This window comes from Neofelis nebulosa, chromosome 11, assembly GCF_028018385.1.
Source record: "Neofelis nebulosa isolate mNeoNeb1 chromosome 11, mNeoNeb1.pri, whole genome shotgun sequence".
Lineage (NCBI taxonomy): Eukaryota > Metazoa > Chordata > Mammalia > Carnivora > Felidae > Neofelis > Neofelis nebulosa.
The window spans coordinates 10,290,330-10,311,562 of NC_080792.1; positions in this window are offsets into that span (position 1 = coordinate 10,290,330).

The window sequence follows — 21,233 nt, forward strand, 5'->3', positions numbered from 1 at the left end:
TGTGTGGTAGGACCACAAATAGCCAGGGAGATTCAAGGCAATCTCTCTGTAAGCACAGTGACAGAATTTCCTTTATAATATGCATTCAAAATTTTTATCCAACCTAAGTTGTTGAAATTGTGAATCGGGTAATTCCGCTCCTGTCCCACTTTGTCTTCTCCACGCTGCACATCAGAGCTTAACCTCCTTCTTACTGACAACACCTGCCACATCACCTCAACTCGTCTTAAGGGACTGCACAGTTTTTAAAAAAAGCAGAGGGGCACCTGGATGGCTCAGTTCGTTGAGTGTCTGACTCTTGGTTTCCGCTCAAGTTGTGGTCCCAGGGTTGTGGGATCGAGCCCCACTGAGCGTGGAGTCTGCTTGGGATTCTCTTTCCCTCTTTCTCTCCCCACCCCCCTCACGTGCTCTCTCTTTCTAAGATAAAATCAAATAAAGCGCAAAGAAATAACGAAAAACAATTCTCAATTTTACTTTTTACATCCTATCTTTATCACATTGTGATCCTGGTAGCACCACTACCCAATCTACTTATTCAGTCGAAACCTTGAAAGTCACAACTGAACGCCTTTTACCTCAAATCCTTTCACACCTTTATCTCCGCTGTAGCACATCAAGAACCATGGTGATATAACTCCAAAATTTGTTCTGAACCTGATCACCTACTTCTCCCTACACTATGGCTTCCCCCATACCCTCTGATACCTTCTCCCCCACCTCCACCTGGACTCCTGCGATGGACCCACGCTGCCCTCTCTGGTGCCTTTCCATCCAGTCTACAGAGCAACGAGGTCCTCAACTTGAACTATGAATCAGCCGATGTCTCTAGCCTGCTTAAGACTTTTCTCATGGTGTGCCCAGCCCAGCACAGCCTGGTCTCTACGTAAGTTTTCACCTTCATCTCTTACCTCTTTCATTCATTTTGATCACAGTTCTCATTTATAACAAATCAGAGTCTTTGCTGTATGCCTGTCACCACTTAAACACTTATTATATTTTATTTTCTGTTTCTTGCCGCCATTACTTGTAGTGATTCTGTTTGACACTCCCCACACACATCCCCCTTATGTATTATACTCTGCACTGGTTTGACTTTTCTTTTTTTTTCACTTGACACTTTATTTTTGAAATCTGCTCATATTTTATTGGAGTATTGATTTGGTTACTTTTTAAACTCTATAATATTTTATCATTTGTATATGGCAAATATTCTATGAAATATTCTCCTTGATCGGGTCATATTCTTTCCTGAATCAGGCCCTTTATGGTTGCCTTGTCTCTTCCTGGAATCTAGCCTGTTCAGAGAGAGTAATCTTAAGAGAAATATAGTCAAGGCAGTGAGCTCTACCATTAATTCCAATCAGAAAAACTGTCAGAGAATCATCCTAAAAAGGTTAAAAATATAGTCCTAATGCAAGTACTTAATGAACCATGCCAAAATTTCAACTTAGATATTACATTAGATAGTTCACACTAGATACTGCATTTTTAGTGGTTTCTACTATGCATATATATATTTGTATATTTCAAAACCAAGAAAATCGTCTTCACCCAGTCTTGCTTACAGAAACTTTAATGTGGGTAACTTATTCTCTCTTGCATTCCCCCAAATCTGCTAAAGCTTCTGTTGTGCCAGAAAGTGACTTTTCTTACTTTGAATGCTTCAAGCCCCAGAAGAGATACTATATCAGTTTCCTCAAAGGGCCTCATAGGCACTGGTCCCACAAAGGATTTACAATAATATGCATCATCAGCTTTTCAAAAGAGGTGTATTTTCAAATAGAATCCTTTGTTGTATAATTGATTTGTCTAGCTATAACCTGGCCAAAAAGGGACAGATTCTTACTGAATGCATGGAAATTACTACATTACTTTGAAAAACAAAGTCACTTAGTAGAAGTATTTTTGTGGAGTCAGTGAGAACAAGATATAAATCAAGCAATGCTTCACTTCAGTTTATACAAGCAGAGTCTACTGAAGTTGTAAAAAGGTCAGGAAGAATGTAAACAATGTCTTCGTATGCCTTTCAGAATATATACAGTAGCACAATAACAATAATATTCAAAAACAGATAACCACAATTATATTCTCCCTTTCTTACTATTATTACTGTCCATGTGATTATTTTTCAGTAAGATCTTGGATTCACAATCAGCTTTCATTAGGTCTTCTATTTTGAAATTGAAAACGAATCATGGAAATCCTCACTCAACCCCCTAAAGTCTTCTGACCATGTACTGAAATGATGTCAGTTCACACTGAAAAGTTTGCATCTGTGAGCCCATTCCTTGTAGTATGATAATGACAAGTACTTTGTTACAGTCCTTTATGCTGGTCTCTGAGATTGTCCTTTCTCATTTGGGAGAAAACAGATGTCACGTGTTGATGAAAAGTTAGATGTGCTAGTTAACTTATTAGAGTAATTAACAATATCTGAATGGAATATAGTAAAATTTCTGTATAGACAGGATAGAACTGAAGATGATGAAATAAATAAAGACTAGAAAACATGCTTGAGGAATTTTGCTGTGAATGAGGGTAAAAGGTCTGAAGGTAACATGGGGAAGGTGAGGGTTAAAGAAAGGGGTTTGGATGCTCTGCTGCTTTTTTTCTCCTTGGCTGCAGCAAGTTTAATAACAGGTGGGAAAGAACTACTTGAAAGGCTTAAACTATATAAGAGATAAGGGATATACTTTGGGTAAGGTCTATGAAAGAGAGAGAGATACAAGTTTCTGAGCAAAGGGATTAGTCTTTGATAGGAAGAAAAACTCCATTACTTTATCAGGTGAAAAGGAAAATAGGTTTCTATATTTGGTATCATAAAGTGAGAGCACTCCTGTCTGGGTCATCCATTTTACTCTATGCAATGAGAAATGAGGTCATGTTCTGTGAAAAATAGATGAGAAGGTTTAGAACTTTGAGGAGAGTAGGTAAGGCTCAAAATCATCAGTGTAGACATTTGGTGAATGAACTAAAAAGCACATATTAGAGAAATAGAGGCTAGTGTGGGAACTCATGTGAGTTTCAGACCTATGAAATTTCAAACGCAGATAGAATATTCACATATGCCTTTCATAAATAAAGTGTAAGCTATAAAAACAATTCTCAGTATATTTAAATACATTAATATCATTTAGAGTAAGGTCATTGACCAAATGGAATTCAATTAGAAATAAATAACAAAATGGTATGTAGAAAGTAACCAAATACTTAGATATTAAGTAATATAACATTATATAACACATGAATAAAAGGGGGATTCACTCAGTAATTTACAAATATTTTATTCGAGTGGGAATAAAAACATAATACACCCAAATCCATAGGATGCATCCAAAGCAGTGGTTGAGGACAATTGGCTTATCTGATACTTAAATAAGAAAGTAAGAATTCTCAAAATTTGTTATCTAAATTTTGACTTTAAGATGCTAGGTCAACAAGAAAAAATAAACCCAAAGTATAAAGTAGAAAATCGTAAATAAAGGGGTAGAAATCAATAAAATAGAAAAGACAAAAAATAGACCTAATAAACTCAAAAGTTGTTTCTAGGGAAAGATCAATAAATATGATAAATAACTTGATGGAGGAATTTGTTTTTATCTAGGATAATGTTGATATCAGGAAAGAGAAGAGAAAATCAGTAAACATTTTATAATTATTAAAGTTATAATAAAATAAAATTATGAACAGCCTTATGACAATAAATGCAACAACTTAGAGGGCAAAAGAAAATTAAAAGTCAGAAATTTTAAACTGACACAAGAAGAAATAGAAACTCTGTATATCTTTACATCTTTGTTTTTTAAGTTTATTACTTATTTTGAGAGAGAGAGAGCATGTGAGCAGGAGAGTGAAGAAACAGAGGAAGACAGAGCAAAGCCCAAGCAGTTTCTGCACTATCAGCATGGAGTCTGACTCAGGGCTCGAACTCACAAACCGAGCCGTGAGATCATGACCTGAGCTGAAATCAAGAGTCGGATGCTTTACTGACTGAGCCACCCAGGGGCCCCTGTAGATCTTTATATCTTAAAGACATTGCATTTCTATTAAAAACCTTTTCACTGAGAAAATTACAGGGCACAATAACCTTACTAGTGAATTATGTAAAATATTTTTAAAATATACAATATGAAGCTTACATAAATGAATCAAAAATAAGAAATTGAATCTTTAAGAAACCTATTTCCAAATAAGATCACATTAGGAGGTACTATAGGTTGGGGCTTTGATATATCTTTTAGAAGGGCACAATTATTCAACCCATGACAGGAACCTCCACTGTTAGCATGCTATAGAAAACCATCAAAATTTGAAAAATAAAATACAATGTTCCATCTTTTTAAAAGAATGCAGAGTGCTCAGACAAACTCTAACTGGAGATATAAAATGAAATATAAGCCAGCTGCTCTGGGAAGTCTCTATTGATCTTTCCTGGGCATATTCAAGTACTTGCAGTCAGTTGACAGAGTGTCTGGGACAACATAATCTAAGGTGGCCTCACTCTCCTGTGTGGTACCTGGTCACTGTCCAACATGCTGGCCAGCCTGGCTCCTTCCAATAGCAGTAAGCTTCCAAGAGAAAGCAAGATCCAAAGAGCATTGTTTCAAGCCTCTTCTTGAATCACATCTGCTGTTATTCCAATGGCCAAAGCAAGTAAACACAACGGAGGCCAGAATCAACCCAAAGGAGTAAATAAAGAGGTGAAAACAAATAAGGGGCTTGAGGCAGACACACCCTGCGGTGAAACCCAATGGATCCCACCCTAGGCAAGCCACCATTTGAAGACGTGTGGCTCCTAACCAATAGAACCGGGAAAGGGTGATAGAATGCCACTTCCTTGATACTTCACCACAGATGACAAGTTTGATGGGATATCGCTGCCATGACTGACTGTCTGTCTTCTCTGACCAGAAAGGAACATCTTCCTGCAATTCTGGAAGAATCAGACAGCCGTGTTGCGAACTACCTATGAAGAAGGCCACAGAGCAGGGGACAGTAGATGACTTCAGGACCTGAAGCTGGCATCAAACTAAGAAGGCTAAGACTCCCAGACGTACAACTGGAAGGAAATGGAACATTTCTAATAACCTGAGTGAGCCTGGAAGTACATTCTTCTCTATGTAGAGACTCCAGATGGGCACACAGCCTTGCTAACACCTTGACTGCAGTCTTGTGAGAGCAGAGCAGGGTGCGGGGCAGGGAGAGTGCATAGGTAAAACATGCCTAGATTTCTAACAGAAACCTCGAGCTAATAAACTGTGTTGCTTTATGTCACTAAATGTATGGTGACTTGCTTCCCAACAGTAGAAAACTAATACAAGAAGATCAGTAAAAACTGTCTACCACAGTCAGTTATCAGCACGAGTCCCTATCCTTCCCTGCACCTGTATTCCTACGGTAGACTTCACGGTCTCTTTCTCACTGGGGTCATCAAAACATCAGCTCACCTTACAGCATCTCCAGGGAGGGCTGTTTTCTCTCCTGCACACTCATTAGGTTCCGCACACAGAAGCCAGGGCAAAGCTACAATTCATTACTCCTCTCCTGCACATGCAGCTGGAAACACACACACACACACACACACACACACACACAAATCTTACTAATTGCAATCATAATTAATTCATGAACGTCAACAGCCAGAGGGCTCTGAAAGAAGCCCGGCGACGTTTCTATCGTCCATTCACGCCTCTGCTCTCTCAGGTTAACTATTTTATACCTTCTCTGTTTTTCAGATGTCCAAAACCCTTGCCCCCATCTTCCCTCTCTACTGATGACCTTGTGATCTATATCATTGAGAAAACAGAGCAAGTGAAAGTTCTCTTAAGAGAATCTGTGCATACACACCCTACTTCAGAGACACCAGTAACCCACAGTGTCTCTGTGTGATTCAGAATCTCCCTTTAAAAAAAGTTTTTCTGGTTTTTGTTGTTAAATTAGGCATATTGTTCGTTGTGAACCAGAGCAATCACAGTAAACACAAAGTCTTTACGTTTACATTTTTTGAATTAAGTTCTTAATTAAAAACAGAAATCTAAAAATTCCATCAGCATTTTGATCTTAATGTTTGATTTGGAAATTCAAAGTCATTAGGGTCGTTGTTAATTTTTTTACAAAATGCATTTATGGATGTTGAATTGTCTATATGTTCTTAGAAAAAGGTAATAAAAGAGACCGTGGCTCGGGAACAGCAAACTAAAATTATTTTTCTTTTCTATAATTTCAGCTTATGCTAGACCTAGTAGTTACTTTTTATTGTTTGCAGCAACTTTTTCATGCTACAGTAGAGGGACATTTGCAAAGATATCAAGAGCGGTGTGAGTATTTGATATCTCGGAGGCCTGGTCTGAAACCTTTTTGGTGGAAAATTCATTAGCAGTTGCTTAGCAACCGAGGTATTTGGATGTACTATGAATCACTTGACATGTTTTCAGTGGAAAATATTGCCACAGGGAGTAAAAAATTGAGATTTGGGATTTAACTGTGAAATTTGGAAAAGCATTAATTGTTCCTTATTAGTAAAATATTGTATTTGAAAGACATTTTGGAAGGAAGATATTTAAGATTGAGTCGTATTGGATACACACACACACACACACAACCAAAGAAAAAAATTGTCAAGTAAAAAGAAAAACACATATTTCCTTATGAACCCTTGAATCTATATATAGATAATATCTATATATTATCTATATAATATCTATATAATATCAGGTTATTTTTAGAGAAAATAGTGTCTTAAGATTCACCATATAATAGGGAAGAGTTACAGGTTCACAGAAAATCAATGGCCACTTAAGGGGTGGAATCTCTCTGTAGATAATTACAAAGAAAGAAACCTTATTGACAGGAAATATCAGATCTTGATCAATCTATGTATCTATGTATCTATCTCACTTAGAACAAAAGCAATCGCCATGGAAGATGAGTTTGAGGAGAATAGGAATGTAGAATTAAAACCCCCAACTTGGAAAAAATGCTGAAAAATACAGAGGTTCTTAAAAATTTATCTGATTTCCTTAATAGCTGTGCTAATGAAACATAGATACTATTCTAAAGCATGTTTGTCCTTAACTTCTAACTTGCCACAGTATTTGCAGAGTCAGAAGACAGAAAACAAGCAAGTTCAAATTGCCTGCTAGGAGAAAAAATAAGCATCCACTTCCAGCAGGGCTCTCACTTGATCTCCGACTGGACGCTTGTGCAGAGTGTAGGGGAAACCCGGATAACCTGAACAAAAGAAGAAAAGAACAGAGGTGCTGTGATTTAACCAAAATCATCTTCAGAAAGGGAAAGTCCATCTAAGCGTGAAAATATCAGAAATAGTTGTGGTAGATCCAATCACCAACAAGAAAGCGTTTAACAGTACCGAGAATCAAAGAGGCAGTCATGCACAGGCATCAGTTGTCAGACAGTAAAGGCTAAAGGGAAATACGAAAAAAGAGAGAAAAAGCAAGGAAGAAGGTACGACGTCCTTGCCACCTTTCATGAAATGGCTCTGATCAAGAAAATTAAGTACTGCTGCAGCACTAGAAGAGAATATTCTCAAATGAGGAAATCTTGTACTACCGATTCCTATCCACAGCATGCAATCACAGAAATACGGACACACGAAGTCTTTACTTAGCCAAAGCATCTATTCGACTAAAACGGAAAATGAAAATCTAAGCACTTGCGACAGTAAAATTACCTTTGCCCTGCCACCAAAAAAGAAAAAAAAATAGAGAAGAAAAGTGTGTGTTAATCAAACACAACAATTTGATTAAATATCTTAAATAAACAGTTGGAGGTGTGAAAGAAACCTGGAACCAGAATTTCCAAATTGAAAATAGAAATGCAAAACAAAGGAGAAAAATTAAAGGAGATTAAATTATTTAAGGAACTATGAGGCAGAAAAGATCAACATAATTAAAAAATTGAAGATAATGTACAAGGTGCCCAAAGGAGAGTAGAATTAACTGCATATTTAATAAGGGATAATGAAGAAAGCCAGGAAGGGAAAACAGAAAGCAAGGATGTAAAAATGAAGAAAATAAAGAATTAAAATATTTGAGAGGAAAGTAGTTAAAATGGAAGGCAAATAAAAGGATACTCTAAATGGAGTATTCAAAGGAATTGAAATCATTTAACTATTAATATTTATAATTATAATTAATTAAATTTTCAGAGATAAAGGACATCTGAATCTACATTTTGAGAGGATTGCTGGAAACCATTCTTCAGAGCATCCTGTTTTTTCAAAGATATGTATATAGCATACAGTTTGGAAGCTAGATATGGTGTCTGTTTACAGAGCAAGTCAGATATGCTTACTGCTCATTATACAATATTTTCTCAGCTTCCTCTCCCGTAACAGAACCCACTGAAATGTGCAGGTGCCATCTGGCCTCTGTCTGTCTCACCCCGTAGGAGCTGTGGCTGTGGGAACCAGTGTCAAAATTTTGATACTCTGTGTACTGCTATTCCTGTGAATAAGGAATTGCCCTTCTTATGTGACCAGGAATCTTGTCTTGTGCTAGCATCCAAGAAACTGGCAGGCTAATTCATTAGCAAGCAGACAAATAGCATGATATCCCAGAACATTTAGGGTTTTTGATATAATAATGGTAAAACAATTAGACTTTAAAGAGGAGGGGTGTTATTTCTATACCTTAAAAGATGAAACGAATTCCAGATATGCAAAGTTGATTTAATTTAGGAAATCTAATAAAAATTATCATATTAATAAACCTAAGAATCCACAGATTCTTAATCCAAAGTATCCACAGAATCCACTTAATCCTAAGTATCCACATGAAGAATGTCCTAACACCAGCATTTTTCTTCATGGAAATACAGTAGATTTATATCCTCCAAGATGAGAAGCTTCCTACACTACAATTGAATATGTAAGGGGGAGGGTTATTAGGTGATGGAATTTGGAAAGATTAATCAATTAGTATGAAATCACCACCTTTTGTGGATATGTTTGTTTGGAATATATTGAGCTGGCAAGATATAAATTAATGTATAAAAACTGACAGTCTTCATATACATAAATAGTAACCAATTAGAGAATATAATGATAGAAAAACCCCATCTCCAACAGCAACAAGGAATGTTAACATTGAGGAATAAATTTGAGGAGAAATGTTCACAAACACACAGGAAGAAAGTATTAAAACACTACTGACAGATGGAAAGTAGCAATGAAAAATTAGAATGACATAACTGGTTCTTCAACAGGGTGGCTCTACATGCTAAATAGATTAATTTTCCCAAGCTTATTTAGAAATTTCATATAATCTCAATAATTTATACCAACCAGGTTTACTAGGTAGCAGGAGACAGTGAGAGAGGAATGTGAATCCCAGCCTGCTCTTGTGAGCCTGAATTCACATAGGTCCTGGTTTGTCTTTTTCCTACTTCAGAACTTTCTCAGAACCTTCTCTTTTTCACTGCCTGCCCAGCTGACCTCGTTCCCCATCACCCGATGCAGAAGTAACCATCTAAGAAATACTGTTTCATCAGTTCCCACAATTGCATAAATTCTAGTGATTTCATAAAACCCTTTTTACTTATCATATCATGATTCTGTTTCTCTGATCACACCCTGACTGATACAGCCATAGTTGTAGAACCTTGAAAATATTCTTAATCATGAAATGACCAGGTCAAAATTGCTCTCAATATTTATAAGGTATGCTGATTACTGCAGGAAGTGTTTGAGAAATCCACAAGAGTCCTCTTCTCCTTGTGAATTTCTAATTTTCAAGTATATGCATTTTATGGTGCAAGTGGTGATAATTTTTTTTCCATATGACTTAATTTCATTCATATATCAAATGTAACTTTTGTCTAAGTTTCATGTGTTTATACTTTTCATTGAACCTGATATTTTCCAGTCTTTCTTAAATAACAATTTCTGAAATAATAAAAAATTACTTATTTCATCATTACTTAACAATTACAGATTCTAGGACAAGAGTTCTTAGAAATAAAGCTGAGCAGAAAGATAGTGCCAGAGTAGGAGGGGCCTAGGCTTGTCTAGTCCCACAAAAACAAGTAGATAATTATCAAATACTTTTAAATACCCAAGAAATCAACCTGAAGACTTTCAGAACAAACTCCACAACTAAAGGGAGAGAAGAGACCACATCAAAGAAGGCAGGAAGTGAAGAGCCATGGTTCAGGAGAGAAATGTATCATGGGTGCAGCAGAGGGGTTGGAGTTGTGGTTATAGAGAAGAGCAAAAGACAGAGGAATACACAGGGGAATGCACAAAGCCATCGCTTGGTAAATGAGAGGGGATTTTTTTTGTGAGTCCTTGCAACCAGTGGGGGCTTAAAGCCTGGAGTTTTAAAGTTCACAGACTTGGCCAGAATTGAGCCCTGAGGGCACTGCACTAGTCCTGAAAAGAAAGCTTGCAAGCAACCCTGGGGGGCAGACAACCTGTAAACAGCAATCAGAGAGCACCTGGAGCACACAATGGGGAAATTATTTGGTCTTTTTGAAGTGTGTCCCTGAGAGAAACTTCTCCAGGAACAAAGGAGCTGGCCACCACCATTTCCCTCCCCTGCCCCTCAGCATAAATACAAAGACACCTGTGGGAAGTAGCACAATGTGGACACTGGTTGCCTAACTTGCTTAAACTAAGTCCCAGTCCCCTGCAACCAGGTGAATCTGCCCTTCTTGGTCATGCTTGCCTCAGTCCCAGTGCACAAGAACCCTCCCCAGAAGACCAGCAAAAACCCCAGCCCAGACCATGTCTCCCAAACAGAGTTTTTCAGGGCCTCAGTTCTAGTGGAAGTGGTGACAGATTTCATTTCACAAGCAGACCAGAGCACACCTAGTTAAAATTCACCGCATTCAGACTAGGGACCAAACACTGCCCACAGCAGGCAAGGAGAGCTTCTGCAGATTACTGGCCTGAAGGATAGAGCAACCAGAACACAATAATAGACATGCAGACACACCAGAAACACTCTCTGAAGCAGTAGGCATTGGGCACTGCATGACCTCTTCTTCATAAGGATACCAATTTCAAGAATAGGAGACATAACTGGCTTTTCTAACACAGAGAAGGAAGAGACTTAGACAAAATTCAAAAACAGAGGAACATATCCCAAATGGAAGAACAAGATAGGCCATAGCCAGAGACCTAAACAAAACAGACATAAGTAACGTGCCTGCTGGAGAATGTAAAGAAATGATCGTAAGGATACTCACTGGGTTTGAGAAAAGAGTAGAAGACATCACTGAGATCCTTACCACAGAGATGAACATTATGATAAGTGAGATTGGAAACTTGCTTGATGCAATCACCAGTCAACTGGAAGAAGCAGAGGAATAAATTAGTGACATAGAAGAGAAACTAATGGAAAGTAATACAACTGAAGAAAACAGAGAAAAAATAATTATGCAAAATGAGAATACACTTAGGGAACTCAGTAACTCCATCAAAAGTAATAACATGTATACTATAGAAGTTCCAGAAGAAGGAGAGAGAGAAAAGGGAGCAGAAAATTTATTTGAAGAAATAATAGCTGAACACTTCCCTAATCTGGGGAAGGAAACAGACATTCGTATCCAGGAGGCACAGAGAACTCCCATCAAAATCAACAATAGGCCAACAATAAAACATATTGAATTAAAGTTGCAAAGTATAGTGATAAAGAAAAAAATAGTAAAAGCAGCAAGATGAAAGAAGTCCTTAATTTACAAAGGAAAATCCATAAAGCTAGCTAGAAATTTTTCAGCAGAAACTTGGCAAGTCAGAAGGGAATAGCAAGGATATATTAGAAGTGCTGCATGGGAAAAATCTGCAGCCAGGAATACTCTATCCAACAAAAGCTATCATTCAGAATAGAAGGAGAGATAAAGAGTTTCCCAGACAAAAAAAATAAAGGGATTTGTGATCACCAAACTAGTCTTGCAAGAAATATTAAAGGGGACATTTTGAGTGGAAAGGAGAGACAAAAAGTGAGTAAAAAGACAGAAACAAAAAGCTATACAAATAAATATTTGCATCAAAAAGTTCACACACACAAAAAGGATATAATATAGTAATTGTGGGGAGGAGAGGGGAAAAGAATGGGTTCAAACTTGATTGAACATCAATTTAATGTAGATTGCTACTTACAGGAGAGGTTATATACGAACCTAGTGGTAACCATATATCAAAAACCACTAATAAACATGCAAAGGATAAAGAGAAAGGAAAACAAAAATACTGTGAAAGAAAATCAGCAAACCATGAAAAAGGGGAAGACAAGAAAGGATCAGAGAAAATGTCCAGAAACAACCACAATACATGTAATAAAATGGCAATAAATACATGTCTATCAACAATTACTTTGAGTGTAAATGGACTAAATGCCCCAATGAAAAGACACAGGGTGTCAGAATAGATTAAAAGAAAAAAAGACCCATCTATACATTGCCAACAAGAGACTCATTTCAGACCTAAAACACCTGCAGATTGAAAGTGAAGGGATGGAGAAACATTTATCATGCAGATGGATGTCAAAAGAAAGCTGGGGTAGCCATACTTGTATTGGACAAAATAGACTTCAAAACAAAGACTGTAACAAGAAACAAAGACGGGGAAATACAAGAAGATATAATAATTGTAAACATTCATGCACCCAACATTGAGACACCCAAATATATAAAACAAATAATAATAAACATAAAGGAACTAGTCAATAATAATACAATATTAGGGGACTTTAACACCTCAATCACATCAAGGGACAGATCATCTAAACAGAAAATAAGCAAGGAAACAATGGCATTGAATGGTACATTGGGCCAGATAGACTTAACAGATATATCAGAACATTCCATCCCAAAACAGCAGGATACACATTCTTTTCAAGTTCACCTGGGATATTCTGCAGAATAGACCACATATTAGATCACAAATCAGGCTTCAACAAATATGAAAAGATTGAAGTCATGCCATGCACCTTCTCTGACCATGATGCTAGAAAACTAGAAATTACCTACAAGAAAAAAAATCTGGAAAGACCACAAATATATGGAGGTTAAATAACATGCTTCTAAACAATAAATGGGTCAACCAGAAAATAAAGAAGTAAAACAAACAAACAAACAAACAAACAAACATGAAAACAAATGAAAATCAAAACACACGAGTCCAAAACATTTGGGATGCAGCAAAAGCAGTTCTAAGAGGGAAGTATATAGCAAGACAGACTTACATCAAGAAACATGAAAAATCTCAAGCACACAACCTAACCTTATACCTAAAGGTGCTAAAAGAAGAACAATAAATGAAGCCTAAGCCACCAGAAGGAAGGAAATAATAAAGATTAGAATATAAATAAATAATATAGAAACAAAAAAAAGAGTAATTGAACAGATCAATGAAACCACTAGTTGGTTCTTTGAAAAAATTAATAAAATTGATAAATCTCTAACCAGACTTATCAAAAAGAAAAGAGAAAAGACCAAAATAAATAAAATTACAAATGAGAGAGGAGACATAACAACCAACACTACAGAAATGCAACAATTATAAGAGAGTATTATGAAAAAAATGCCAACAAATTGGACAACCAAAAAGAAATGAATAAATTCCTAGAAACATATAAACTACCAAAACTAAAACAAGGAAAGAAGTAGAAAACGGAGAAAGACGAATAACTAACAAATAAATTGAATTAGTAATCAAAAAACCTCCTAACAGACAAAAGCCCAGGGTCAGATGTCTTCCCAGGCAAATTCTACCAAACATTTAAAGAAATAGTGTGTACCTATTCTTCTCAAACTATTCAAAAAATAGAAAAGAAGTAAAACTTCCAAATGAATTCTATGAGGCCAGCATCACCCTGCTACCAAAATCAGATAAAGACAACACCAAAAAGGAGAACTATAGGACAATATTTCTGATGAACATAGATGCAAAAATTCTCAATAACATATTATTAAACCATCATTCACCACAATCAAGTGGAATTTATTCCTGAGTTGCAAGGGTAGTTCAATATTTACAAATCAATCAATGTGATACATCGCATCAATAAAAGAAAGGATAAGAAACATATTATCGTTTCAATAGATGCAGAAAAGGATTTGACCAAGAAAAACATCCATTCATGATAAAAACAAAAACAAAAACAAAAAACCTACAGCTAATATTATCCTAAATGGGGAAAAACTGAGATCTTTTTCTTCTATGGTCAGGAACAAGACAGGGATGCCACTCTCCCCACTGTTATTCAACATAGTACTGGAAATCCTAGTCTCAGCAATCTGACAGCAAGTAGAAATACAAGCATCCAAATTGGCAAGGAAGAAGTCAAACTTCCACTATTTTTAGATGACATGATACTATATATGAAAAACCCAAAAGTACCTACCAAAAACTGTTAGAACTGATAAATTAATTCAGTAAATTGTTAGGAGACAAAATCAATGTACAGAAATCTGTTGCATTTCTGTACATTAATAATGAAACAGCGGAACAAGCAATTAAGGAATCTAGCCCGTTGAAAATTGCACCCTTACAATAAGATACCTAGGAATAAACCTTACCAAAGAAATGAAGAAGACCCACACTAAAAGACTGATGAAAGAAATTGAAGATGACACAAAGAAATGGAAAGACATTCCACGCTCATGGACTGGAAGAACGAATCCTGTTAAAATGTTTATTCTACACAAGGCAATCTACACATTTAATGCAAACTCTATAAAAATATCAACAGTATTTGTCACCGAGCTAGAACGAACAATCCTAAAATTGGTATGGAACCAAGTCAAAGCAGCCCTGAAAAAGAAAAGCAAAGCTAGGGGATCACAATTCCCAGACTTCAAGGTATATTACAAAGCTGTTGTGATCAACACAGTATGCCACTGGCACAAAAACAGACACATTGGCCAATGGAACAAAATAGAAGACCCAGAAATAAACTCACAACTGTAATTTCAACTAATCTTTGACAAAGCAGGAAAGAATATCCAGTTGGAAAAAGAATGTCTCTTCAACAAAAGGTGTTAGGAAAACTGGACAGCAACATGAAGATAAATACAACTAGACCACGTTCTTACAACATACACAAAAATAAATTCAGTATGGATTAAAGACTCAAATGTAAGACCTGAAACCACAAAAATCCTAGAAGAGAACACAGGCAGTAACTACTTTGACATCAGCCATAGCAACTTCTTTCTAGATATGTCTCCTGAGGTAAGGGAAACAAAATCAAAAATAAACTATTGAGACTACATCACAGTGAAAAGTTTCTGCACATCCAAGGAAACAATCAACAAAACTAAAAGGCAGCCTACAGAATGGGTGAAGATATTTGCAAATGACATATCTGATGAAGGGTTAGTATCCAAAATAAAGAACTTATACCAAAAAAAAAAAAACAAAGAATACCCAAAAAACAAATAATCTGATTAAAATGGGCAGAAGACACGAACAGCCCTTTTTCCAAAACAGACATACGGTTTGCCAACAGACACATGAAAAGATTCTCAACATCATTCATCATCAGGGAAACGCAAATCAAAACTACAATATCCTCTCATACCTGTCTGAGTGGCTAAAATCAACAACCAAAGTAACAAGAGGTGTTAGTGAGGACTTGGAGAAAGGGGAGCCCTCCTGCACTGTTGGAAGGAATGCAAACCAGTGCAGCCATTCTGGAAAACAGTATGAAAGTTCCTCAAAAAGTTAGAAATAGAACTACCCTAAGATCCAGCAATCGCACTACTAGGTATGCAAAGAATACAAAAATACTAATTCAAAGGGATACATATCCTGATGTTTATAGCAGCATTACCCACAACAGCCAGATTTTGGAAACAGCCCAAGTGTCCATCGACTGATGAATTGATAAAGTATATGTGATGTATATGTATCACATATGTATTGTGATTACAATGTATTGTATTACAATGTAATATACTTAGAGGTAAAAAAAGAACGAAATCTTACCATTTGCAACAACATGGATGGAGCTAGAGAGTATTATGCTAAACGAAATAAGTCAGGGAAAGAAATATGCTAGGAATCCACTTATATGTGGAATTAAAAAAAAGAACAAGCAAAAGGAAAAAAAAAGAGAGGGAGAGAGAGAGAGAGAGAGAGAGAGAAAGGCAAATAAAGAAACAGGCTGTAACTCTAGAGAACAAACTGATGTTTACCAGAAGGGGTGGGTGTAGAGATGGGTTAAATGGGTGATGGGATTAAGGAGTGCACTTTTGATTTGCATGGAAGTGTTGAAGCACTATTTTGTAGATCTGAATCTAATATTACACTGTCTGTTAACTAAATGGAATTTGAATAAAATCTTTTAAAACTTTAAAAAAAAGGATTCCTAGAAATACATAACACTTGTTTTTGTTTTTATGATTTTTTTTTCTTTCCGAGGACTAATCTTTCCTCAATATTTTACAGTAGGTCAACTAATGTTTTATTTTTCATATTTTTGTTAACTAATAATAACCATGGAGCTATAAATTATAAATAACGATGGGGGTTATCGATACCGGAATTCAAATAATCCCTCAATTGATGTATTATTAGTGCGTGATCTAACTATTAGTGAAAGAGAATAACAAGATTTCCTGCATACCAAACGCTCCTCTGACTTATCTAGGTATCTCACCTCACGTCATCCACACATCTCCCCAAGTGGACATTGTTATCAGTGCTATTCTGATTGAACTGAAGCTTGGAGAGATTAGTAAATTGCCCAAGATGAGACAGCCGGTGTGTTGTAGGTTTGACATTTGGCCCAAGGTCTATCTGACTCTAAAAGGTTATGCTCTTAACCTCTTCAACATAAAGCCTTCCGGAAAATAGACTCCAATCCTAACACCGGTATATAATTCCTTTGAGTCTCCTTAAGTAGTTTCAGTAACGTCTCTCTCCTGGCCAACACCAATTGTTAGAAAACACTTTCACATAACGTATGCTTTGCTATAACTTCTTCCTGAGTTTCCTCTGACTCCCCTCTGAAGCATCACAGAACATCCCCTCTGCCTACGCACATATGAGCATTCCAAAGGCTGTGGGTGAGCTCTACTGCACTTTCTCTTTTGGAAACAATTATCCTCACTTTTTCAGATGCTCCTTTCTATTCTCTAATCTCTATGATCCTTGCCATCAAAACCATAGCTTGCCATTGCACCTCCTTCTCGAAGTGAATTGAACAAGTCTTCCAACGAATTTGTCATGAAAGTGAAAATAAACAGAAACAGCAATAATTTAATGTTCACCCATTGCCCTTTAGGATGGCAATTGCCACTGTCTAACACTGAATCGGCCTTGCTTATGGACATTACTGTCACTACTCCATGTGACTATTGGTGAGGCATGGTGTTCCCCAATGCCCAGCTGAGAACATGAATCATAGTAAACACATATTCACTAGCGTTAGATTCATGACTACACATTAAGTGAAAATAATTTTCAAAGAAAACTTTTATGAAGAGCTGTATCCAATAGAGTTTATTTCCTATAGTTTGGAAATCTCTCTTGTATGTCCCTTGTGTCTGGCCTGGAATTATTACTCAGCTTTAAAGCAGTGCTCTCTTCAGTAAAGTATGACATTGTCTTTCAATTGGCTCAGGATATTACCTCAGGCACTGTCACCCTTCCTCCATTTCAACCATTTTTAAAATATTTTTTAAAGTTTATTTATTTATTTTGAGAGAGAGGGGGAGAGAGAGAGGAGCAGGAAGAGAGGGACAAAGAGAGAATCCCAAGCAGTCTTTGCACTGTCAGTGTGGAGCCAGACATGGGGCTCGAACCCACGCACTGTGAGATCATGGCCTGAGTGGAAATCAAGAGTTGGACGCTTAACGGACTGAGCCACCCAGGTGTGCCCTCCATGTCAACCATTTTAACTCTAGTGTGTTGCATGTGGTTTCGACACAATTGTTTCGCAAGGGATTTTCAGTATTAACTTTTTTTTCCCTCATAACTCTAGAAATTGTACCTGATAAATGCAGCAAAGCTTAGGAGTCCTACGAACCCAACATCTGCATTTATCTCGGACATCTGGCCAGTTGAGCTCGGTCATGTGTGCGTGATTCCTATTGTCTATAAGACTGAGTCTAACATGTTACATTGTCAGGCTTCAGTGTTCTGCATGCCTCTTTCCATGCTTCCATGCTTTCCATGGTTCTCCAGGATTCACAACTTCCTGGAAGCAGTATCCTTCTCCACTTTATTTAACAGACTTGTATTATCACCTTATTCCTGAAAGAATACGGATCAGGGGAAAGAGAGTCACTCTTACAAAGTTATCATAGTTTTTTTGTAAGAACCTCAGAACCTTCTTAGCTTAGAAATTTCCTTTCAGAGACAGACTCGGGCAGAATCATGTAATTGCTGTCATCAGCTTTTGTACTTCCCTCAATCCTGTGTCACATATTCACTGTACTCTTCTTGGCTGCACAAGAACCCCTACAAAAGTCTTACGCCTGGCACGTAGTTAATGTTTTAAATTCCAGACACCCTCTTGAAAATGTGTTTCTCTTCTATTCGGTTTTCTCATGACACTGTTTCCCCTGAAAAGATTTAGCTTTGCATATAGCTAATATATTGCTTTAAAATAAAATCCTTGAAATAATTATTTTACTAAAGTCATATCATCATATTATCTTAATTTAACTGATTGAAAAGTGACGTTGAAAGTGTAGGTCTCACAGGGGAAAATGTGGGGTCACCCTGGATGCCAGGGTCTTGCCACATTCCTCACGGTATTCTCTACGGCTGTTGAACATCACCTTTAGACCTACTTGATCTGTATTGATGTTGTTATCCCAAATGAGTATTGATCCCAATAGTTTAATAGTCCATAATTATTCTTTCCTACATATGCTCCATATGTCCATACACTCATGTGTCCTCTTATTTTAAAATAAAATCAGGGGCGCCTGGGTGGCGCAGTCGGTTAAGCGTCCGACTTCAGCCAGGTCACGATCTCGTGGTCCGTGAGTTAGAGCCCCGCGTCAGGCTCTGGGCTGATGGCTCGGAGCCTGGAGCCTGTTTCCGATTCTGTGTCTCCCTCTCTCTCTGTCCCTCCCCCGTTCATGCTCGGTCTCTCTCTGTCCCAAAAGTAAATAAAAAACATTGAAAAAAAAAATAAAATCAATCACTTACTTGAGTGTATTATATGTCTGTGTGTGTGTGTGTGTGTGTGTGTGTGTGTCTGTGTGTGCATACATATATTAATTTAAATATCTCTTCTATATGCCTTTCATCTTGTACAGGAGAATTTGAGGATTAAAGACTCTGCCGCCAAGTTATATCCATCCATGTGAGGAGCAGTGGTCAGATTTTATAATGATGTTCTTTGCCTCTAATTGCTTGTTGTTCCATACACTAATCACCCTCTGCCCGAGGACATTTTTCATGAACTCCCTTGGTGTACTCTCTTTTCTTAGCTTTAGCTTCAGTTCATGGCCTCTTATTTTTCAGTCCATTACCTCCTCAAATAATTTGTGGCTTACTGTTTTATATGTCCTTCAAAATTTTATTCAACTCAAATAACATTTTTCTCATTTTATATTCATTTGCTTTAAGGTTCTCTTATTTTCTCTGTGTAGTTCTTATCTATAGGTAAGGCATTAACTTTCATATTTTATTCACCCTCATGACTTATATGTTTAAGAGCCTATATAACACCACGATTATGTACTGGTTCTCTGTCTGACATGCATTCAATAGGGATGTGAACAAGAATTAAATACTGCCAATGAACGAATCTAAGTGATTTCCAGTGTAGAAAGCTATGAACCATCTATTATACTTTTGTTTTGTTTTAGGAGGTTGGAAAATAGGTTTGTGATAAAGACAAACAACCTCTAAGAAGGTAGTTAGGTGGGGGAAAAGTCTGACGAGAATATTTTGTCACGGTAAGGGATTTAGTTTTGTTTTGTTGATAATGTAGGCAGGATCTACTTTACTCATATAATCACAGCTGCATATCAGGGCTAGGGTTTCTTTTCCTGTTAGATCTTGGCAAAACATATAGAAAGTAAAAACTAGACAAGTTCAGGAAGTCATATGATAAAATGTATTCAATTAATTAATCATCCAATGACCCAAATTATGTCTTAAGGTTAAGACAAGAAACTGGGTGTTGATATATAGGTAGTAAATACACCAGAGAAACTGCACATTTTCACCACTTAGCTTAAACAGTTTTCACTTATTTTCGTCAACAGGCAACATGGCAATTGTGAGCAAGCAAGCTAGTGAGGAGAGTGGAAGATCCACGCTACCTTCAAGGGATTGACTAAGATCAGCCAATCTCTCACACTCACTCAGCCACCATTCATTCTTGGCTAGCTTGCTCAATGGTCTCCACTTAAAGATGTCTTAAGGAACTGGATTCCACAGGATCACTCTGTAGTGGCCTGCAAAGCAGCTCAGCACATTCCAGAAAGATGCACAGAGTCAATACTTGATGTTATCTGGCAGGCCAGACCTTTCTACTAATTGAAGCAACTTAGTATTCTTGGTGTGCTTCAGTGTTGATTGGTTCACAGTTGCGTCAACCATAATCTGATGATACATTCACACGCACATGTGTATGTATGTATGTGTGTATGCAGGTATGGTGTTCATTTCACATCATTCTTTATCAATATATTCTAGAGTTTTTCAGTACTGTCCAAACTTATTGCCTACTAGTTTATAGTGGTATTTTACTCTATTCGACCATGTGGTCATATGCTTAAGGGAAAAATAAAGGTTTATAGCTACACTTGAAGAAAACATGTCTATAAGCAAAGAAACATTTTGCAGTGGGAAAACTTGGCTGCGTTCAAGTTCACATTAAAATTCACCCCTATTCAAATCCACATAATTCACTTCACAATCATAATATATATTACTTGTTGGATTTTGGTAATAAGATTTTTAAAGGGTCAATTCTAAAAATGATAAATTAACCAAACATTTTAGCATTGCCATTTCAAAACATGTTTCTCCTGTTATCTAGTGAATTAAAATATCTTTATAAAAATATTTCTTTTGAAACCCAAAGCTCTCCCACCACAAACAAAGGTCTAACTCTAACACTTAGGCAATTTTTTTTTTCTCCTGGAAGAGAAAAAATTTTAGATCAAAACAAAAATTCTCAAAATGATTGGTATCCAAATGATTTGCATCTGAGGACAGCAAGAGCTACTGGTTGCTTACAGTGGAGGAAGTTAGGGGAAATAAAAGGTTACAAAGCAGTATTAAGGGACTTTCAGTA